We start from the raw sequence: 8,496 nt of genomic DNA on the forward strand, positions 1-8,496 counted from the left end.
AAGACGGATCCGTAACAGCAACCTGCGTTGAACGAATCCGTTGAACGCCCATACGGCGTCGACATCCTCGGTGCCGGAATTTGCCATGACCGCTCCATCAGAATATATTATAGAACAACACAACTGCCAGTGCTGAGACTCTAAAATCACACTAATTTTTTAAAAGGGGGGGGGGGCGGTTTTATGAACTAAACATAAACACCTGCTTTTTGAATTGCAACAATAAAAATGTATTATTCTTATTTAAACATTATTGGATTTTTAACACATAATTACTTGTGCATGGAAATACAAATCAAACAAAAGGACTATGTACAATTATATGCAATACACTTACAACCAAAATTGAAACTGACACATCATCAATTTAAACACATTCTTGGCCAACCATTCATTCCACATTCAAACTGTCCAACATCATCAAACAAACAAACAAGGGTCCTGACATCGACAATAACGTGAGAATACAAATAAAGCAAACGTTTTTGTACGAATTCAGCTTTTTTTGGGATATGCTTTGATTTAAGGAAAATTCTCTTGTTATTTACAATCCTATACTCTACGCGACCCGGGACCGGATCGGTCGACGCGTTTTGAACCAAAACGAGTTGAGGGTTCTCCTCAGGACCATTAATTTCTAAAAACAAAAAACAAAAACAAACAAACTTTTAGGTTTACTCTGGTTAAAGAGACTGAGTTCAAGTAACTGTGGGACACCCTTCTACCCTCTGTCCTACCTTTAATATTCAAGGTCAAAGCTCAACATCTGTGTAAAAAGTTTCATTCCAAGATGTGTGCCAAGAAGGAGCTAGAAAGAGACATAGACCACTTTTAGACAACACATTTATAGACCACATTCAAGCCTAAGTAGTTGCTGTCTTAACAGCATGAATGGTACCACTTACCTGCTCAGTTGCGCGGGTCCTAACTACTTCAACATCTCCACCTCCTGCAACACAAAACCATTGTTGAATGGTTTGCTTCGTGCGTCAAAAATAAAATTAGAAGGACATTCGAGTAGACCATAGCTCACCGTAAGCTGTTTGGCTATCACCGTTGCCAATGGCGGCCGCTACGGGTAATTTTCTGTCCACAATAGTTGTTGGGCAAAAGCAAAAATCAGTGCCCGTTTTTCTCTGAGGCGCATCCCTAATTTACCCACGGAACGTGACAAACCATTCTTACCGAGTCTACGGATGTCTTAATCCTCCGTGCATACTCCAGAGGATCACTTCGGTGTTTAAACCGCTGCAGCGTCTGCGCTCCCTACTTCCTGTACACTAGCCAATAGCCGCTAGAGCTTATGGGAGTTGTAGTATGCGGCCGTCCTGTGGGATTACAGGTCCAAGGAGGAACCAGATCGACAGTTTCGGTCTTTTTCTCTGCCAGGCGACCCAAGGAGGCTTTGATCAGCTAAATACTGTCAAAGCGAGAGGGAATCCCCTTCTCACCCATATAGCACCTTAGTGCGTGCTACACATAAAATCTTAAAACACTCACTGTAAATTATTTTTATAACCCCACACATACTCACTTGGTCCTGAGGAAAGCCTGTTTCAAATTAAGAAAGGCCAGGCTGAAACATGTAGACCACACAGGACAGTGGAGGTCATAATCCATACTCCATCGTGTCCGTTTGCCTTTTTAACGTGCCAACAGATACCCAGTTTTATTAAAATAGTTTTTACCCTCGGGTGCTGGGATTTTTGTATGGCTTTTTAATCTTCACCTTCATACTCACCACATTGCACACTCAGTAATTATACCAGCTCCGCAGTAATCTGGCGTCGAAGCACACCCGGGGCACGTTAGGTGCCACTGTGGTGGGCCCGATGATGAAGCATGCCACCAACTAGGTTGGTGGGTGAGGGCTTTCTAATAAAACCTACTGGTTTTCCTTGACATACGTACTCCATTGAGTCTTACCTGTATAAACCTAGCTAGTCTTTCTTGATTTTTGATGAATGAAACAGACGTACCAACTGGGCAGCATGCACCCGACTCGCTGGAACCCAAGAACGATCCTCGGGGGCATACCCCTTCCAGTCAATAAGGTAGTACAACTGTCCCCTCTTCCGCCTGGAATCCAATACAGCATTAACCTCATTCTCCACATTATCATCAATCATAACAGGAGGAGGAGGTGGCAACTCTTGAGCGGTGGTGACATAAGGCTAAGTATGAAACACAGGATGGATACTATACTCAACCGGTAAGGTCAACCTAATCGCTACTGGATTCACTACCTTCTGGACAGGAAAGGGACCCACAAACCGAGGCTGTAATTTCCTCGGTCCCGGCAACCTCAAGTTTTTCGTTGCAAGCCAAACCCTATCCCCAACTGCTTACAGGGGAGCTGGCCGTCTATGACTATTTGCCTGTGCCTTCATGACCCTCTTAGACTCAAACAGCTGCTGTTGAGATTTCTTCCAGATATCAATCAAATCCCTACTAAGGGAGTCCACTGCAGGCACCCTCTCAGATGGTTGAATGGGAATAGTCTTGGGATGGAACCCCATTGAACAGTAAAACGGCAACATACCTAATGCTGAGTGCATACTGTTATTATAGGAAAACTCAGCCACAGGAAGGGCTTGTACCCAACTGCCCGTCAGCGACGTAAGCAAACATCGCAAATACTGCTCCATGGTTTGGTTGGTGCGTTCCGTTTGCCCATCGCTTTGTGGATGGTAAGCTGATGACAACCGTACGTCCATTTTTAGAGACCGGCATAGGGCAGTCCAAAAGTGTGATACAAACTGTGCCCTCTCTTTGAAACGATGGCAGTAGGCACCCCATGTAATCGAACCGGATCACTTGTGCCATAAATACATCAGCCAATTCCCTAGACGTGGGTAACCCTAGCAAGGGAACGAAGTGTGCCGTTTTAGTGAATAAATCCACTACGACCAGTATGGTCGTAAACCCTGAATCAGGCGGCAGATCGGTCACAAAATCCATACTGATCTTATGCCAGGGGGAGGGAGGCACTGGCAAAGGGTGCAACAACCCAGATGGTGACATGTGCGAGGACTTACTAACAGCACACACTGGACATGAGGCCACAAATACCTGCACATCGTGGGCCAAAGACTTCCACCAGAACCAACGCATACACAACTCCTTGGTCTTATTAACCCTGGGATGCCCAACCAAAGACGATGAATGACAATAAGTAAGAACCAGTGTACACAACTCAGGGGGCACAAACAGCTTATTAGCCTGATACAACAACCCATCACTTAACTTAAACCCAGGTTCCGACAGCCACGGAGCCAGGTCCAACTGTTTCATTTCTTCTTGCACTTTAACCAAAAAGTCATCCATGGAGGCACAACCAACGATCTTTTCACTTGGTATCGTAAATAGGGTCTCCTCTACCCGCCCTCCTTGTGACGGATCCGCAGAAATCCGAGATAACGCATCAGACTTCCCCTGTTGAGCTGCTGGCCTATACGTGATGGTAAAATCGTATTTATTGAAAAACAGCACCCATCTCATCTGCCGGGGAGTCAAAGCCCTGGCAGAACGGAAAAACTCCAAGTTCTTATGATGCGTATAGATCGTGATGGGGTGATGAGCCCCCCAAAGATAGTGTCGCCATTCCTCAAAAGACAGCTGTTAGACCTGGCACCTTGGCGTGAGTCTCCCTTCCACTTTTTGCTGATGTGCCTCCGATGTTTTGCTGGTTTTCCGATACTCAGGGCACTGCGCCACGGCTGATCCGTGCCGCAGTGCAAGTGCTCCCTACTGTAAATTGTATATACGATTGGTATTCCTGATTGGTGCATTGGATTTGCTGTCAGTCCCTAGTAGAGTGCACGAGAGAGTGCCGGGGCTTGTAAATGCCAATACTGCTGGTGGGCCTGCAGCGCTGGTTGCGCCACCCACCGAAGCAGCCGTAAAGATGTGTCTGGGAACTGCGACCGCAGAACCCGCGTGCGGTCTCGTACTGTCACGCTAGCTGGGCAAGTGTCCCCACTTGCCCGCACCGACCCTTCCCTTGACTGCATATTAGTCACCCCTATGGTAGGCCTGCGGGCAGGGTGCGTTGTAGGTGTAAGGTAGGACAAGCCCTGATGTGCGTGGCATGTCCTGGTAGTGACTTACAACGAAGACCGTATTTCACTGCTGAAGGCTACCTGCTCCGTTAGGCCAGACTGAGCTGCGAGGATTATTACCCCCTATAATCCCCGCAGGCTCAAGGAGCATGGTAGTGAGTCATGTTTAGTATGCCTGAACTCAGGATGATGAGATATTTCTTGTAGGCAAGTTTATTTCAATATCCCGGGTTTGCAAATGCTACTTTTAGAAAGTTAGCATTTGCTTGCCTAACCATTTCAGTTGCCTCTGCCAGTATGTGTATCCGACTGTCTGGGATGTGTGAGTGACAGGGCTGGAGGGATGACAGGTGGTGAATGCGCAGATTACACCTTAGTGGGAGGTAGGAGTGCCTCTTGACTCGAACTGTCACTGTGCTCGGCCACCACAATGCTGGCTCCACCCTCCTGGGGAGCGGCGGATGACTCTGCCGGCACCTGGCCCAGGAAGGGCGAAGCCCCCATCAACAAGGTACTCTGGCCACTCCTGTCCGGACAACGCTGGCTCCACCTCCTGTGGGGCGTCTGATGCGCCTGCCCCTCACACTGAAAGCAGAAGCCGGAGCACACCCGCCGGGGTACTCCAGAACTGAGAGTGGCTATGCAAAGGCCCCCCTGGCCTGCGAGAACAAAAGAATTGGCCTATAAAAGACGGAGCCCTGCTCCTTGAAAATTAGATCCGGTTTGGGCCACAGAAAGACTCTGCCCGACGAGAAGGACCGCAAGAGACAAGGAGGGGTGCTGACTCTTGCCTGTGTCTGGTGCCTTGCTGCTGAAGGAGAGACTAGAGAAAAGACTACGAGAAGACTTTTGCTTTACTTTGTGCCAAAATCTGCTGAAGAGATCTCCAAGGGCTTGCAACTGAACTTGCCCCCTGACCAGCGTCCCAGGACCAGTGGACGCTACCCCCTTGGAAGAAAGCGACTGCGGGTGCTGACCATCGCCGCAGTATCGACAAAGAGGAATCTCCTCTAAGGCATCAACGTCATCCCGACCACCGTGACCGGGGCCCACAGCAACAGCGGAAGCAAAGCAAGGACCAGCCGCCGCTGGCCCGAACACCGTGACCGCAACTGCACAGGGAGCCCGAGAGCAAAGGGAAGGAGGACCCGTCCGGTCTGAGCTCTCGAGGAGACTGCACAGCGAGTAGTCACTCACCTGCAAGGACGGGCAGTTGCCCTACGAGAATCCACAAGGTCGGTAACCTGCCCGACAGCCCAGCTGTGAGCCCAAAGCTGCATCGACATTTGGCTGGGTACGTCCTGCACTTGGGGACCGTACTGCCACTTGTCACCGCCGCACAGCCGCCGTCTCCAAGGTCGGAGCGGACGACGAGGAGAGGACCGTGCCGCCACAGAGCACCGCTGCCCCGGACGACCAGTGACCTGCTCGGCAGAAGAGCCGCAACGAACAGCGACCCCGGGAAGGCAACGCGACGTGGGACAGATCCCCTGGAAGCCGCCGGCTCCACAAAGAACTTTGGTTAACCCCGGCCTACGGGCCTCAAGAGAACTGCTATAAGAACTGTGGTAACCTGAATCAAGTATCCTGCAACCGTTTTCATAAAGCATATCGACTGTATTCACAAGCCTGCTTAAAATCTATATAAAGATATATATTTTTACAGAATACAGTCTGGTCTCGTTGTGTGGTGGGTTGGTTGTGAAGGTGTACTGTTGCAAGTGTTTAACCCTATGTGCCCCAAAGATTAGCCTGCGACTGCTTAAGCCACACTACCTAGAGGGTAAGCAGAGGTTGTCTGGAAGGTAACCCTCAGCCCTGACGAGGAAGAGAGAGTCCCTGCTTGTCGCTAGTGTTGCACTGCGCCAACTAGAGCCTCCCCTTCCTACATTGGTGGCAGCGGTGGGATTTCGAATTTACACTTGCGATATCTATACCTGAGCTTCTGACCACTACACAAGGACTACGGTCCAGATACTTAGCCACAGACTTTGCTTTTTGAATTTTGCCGAAAGAAGATTCCGAGTGCAGGAGCCATGCCGGGCACAAAGAGCCTGTATGGAGCAGAGTCCACGACCTCCGAGGTGTTGGAGGTAGAGTGGGACGCCGCAAAGCTGGACAAATACTCAAAGATGGAGCTGAAGTTTTTCTGTAGGAAACTCAAAGTTCCGCACGCTGGCTGCAAGAACAAGCCGGAGCTCTACAAGGCCCTGAAAGCCTGGGTGGAGTCCCGAAAGACCCCGGAAGAGCAAGACGACCTCGCCGAGCAGAATGCAACGGAGGAGCAGAATGCGCTTGGGGATCTGATCGATCTCGAGCGGCAAGACAGCGAACACAGCTTGGGAAAAGGCCTGTCGCCAGAGGAGCTGGCGGACAGGAAGGAAACCCGGAATCACGAAAGAAAGTTGGCAGAATTGAAAATCCAGCTGGAGCTTGAAACGAAAAGAATGGCGCTGGAAGAGCGAAAGCACCAGATGGATTATGAGGTGAAAATGAGGGAGATAAGTCTCAAGGAGAGAGACTTGGATCGTCCTCCCTCTGGTGGCAGCACATCGCCAGTGCAGGTAGAGTCAAGAGTGCATATCCCGAAGGACGTAGTCAAGGAGTTCTTTAAGGGGGATGACATAGGACAATGGTTTAGGGCATACGAGGTAGCCATGTCCTCCCACCGGGTCCCTGACAAGGATTGGGGAGCGGGGTTGTGGGGAAGGTTCCTTAGCGAAGGGAGAGATACCTTGCTAGATTTGCCCGTTGAGAATCAGAGGTCCTATATCCACATGAAAGAAGCTTTGTTGAACAGGTACAGGCTTACCCCTGAAATGTATAGACAGAAGTTTAGGGGGTGTACTAAGCGGCCTGGGAATACGTATGTGGAGTATGTGACTTACTTTTGCAGAGCGCTGGATGGTTGGGTGAAAGGTAACAAAGTTAATGATTTTCAAGGTCTCTTTGATTTAATTGCATGGGAGCACTTGTCTGATCACTGTTTTCCTGAGTTACGCCAACACCTGATCGATAGCAAGCTGTCCAACCCGAGGAAGCTTGCTGAGGAGGCGGACCGCTGGCTCAGCACCAGGGTCCACAAGGGTCCCGTGGGAGATTCCGCCAAGAGTGGGCAGGGTCCCCAGCAGAAGAGTGGGGGGGACAAAGGGGGAAAACAGAAAGGGTTCCAAAAAGGCCCCCAAAGTAGTTCCCAAGGGAATCCGCAGCAGGGTTCTCAGCCTCCCCCACCCCCGAAGCAGAATGGGGCCCCGACAGGTAAACCTGTTCCAAAGGGGCCCTTCAATTGTTTCAAATGTGGCGAGCCTGGGCACATATCCAGTGACCCCAAGTGTCGCCTATTTGGAAAACCCGCACCCACTGGTGCTCTGCCCCGACAAGTGACTAGCGTTCACCTGGGAGAAGAAATGATGGTCCCGGGGGGTGGAGATCCCGTTCACATGACCCTGGTCTCGTTAGGAGACAGCGAGATGATCCCTACGAACTACCTGCCCTCTAACACTAAAAAATATGGGCAGGTGGTGATCATCAATGGTAAGGAAGCCGAGGCTCTTAGAGACACAGGAGCCAGTGTGACTGCAGTGAGGCAGCACCTGGTGTCTCAAGAGCAGGTTGTACCCCATGCCTACTGTAGGGTTATCAATGCTGATAATTCCGAGAGCCAGTGTCCGATGGCTCAAGTTCCCTTCGAGTGGGGGGGGGTCTCTGGTACTCTGCAGGTCTGTGTGAGAAAAACCATGCCTGTTGACTGTTTGCTAGGGAACGACTTGGAGCACTCCCCTTGGGAAAAGGTGGAGAAAACGACTCACCTGCGGATGGTGGGTCTGCCTGACTGGGCGTGCGTGACCACCCGGTCTATGGCAGCCAGTAGGGGTGATCGAGAGGTCCTGGGGCCTGAAGGAGAGGCCCAGGAACCGGCCTTAGGGAGAAGGCGCAGGGGGCGCGGGAAACCAGCCCCGGAAGTTCCTACGGTCCAGGAGGAGGCAGACCTTGAGGGGGATGCCCTGGAGCCTACAGGGGAACAGATCGCTGAACTGGGGGACCTGCCTGAGCTGACCCATTGGCAGCAAGAAGGAGGACCCTCCAGGGAGGAATTCTGCAGGGAGCAGAAAGAATGCCCTTCTCTCGTGGGTATGCGGCAGCAGGCTGCAGACCAGGCCAATGGTGTTCAGGCCAAAACACATTACGTGTACTGGGAGAACGACCTCCTGTATTCGGAGCCTAAGGCTGCTGAACCTGGGTCAGCCCGTGTGCTGGTGGTACCCCAGAAGTTCAGAGCCTTCCTACTGGGTCTGGCTCATGATGTGCCGTTAGCAGGACATTTGGGGATGGACAAGACCTATGACAGGCTTGTCACCCACTTTTACTGGCCCCAAATGCATAAGAGTTCAGATGCTTATTGCAGAACCTGTCCGACTTGCCAGGCAAGTGGGAA

The sequence above is a fragment of the Lissotriton vulgaris genome, chromosome 3_1 (genome assembly GCF_964263255.1).
Source record: "Lissotriton vulgaris chromosome 3_1, aLisVul1.2, whole genome shotgun sequence".
NCBI classification, from domain to species: domain Eukaryota; kingdom Metazoa; phylum Chordata; class Amphibia; order Caudata; family Salamandridae; genus Lissotriton; species Lissotriton vulgaris.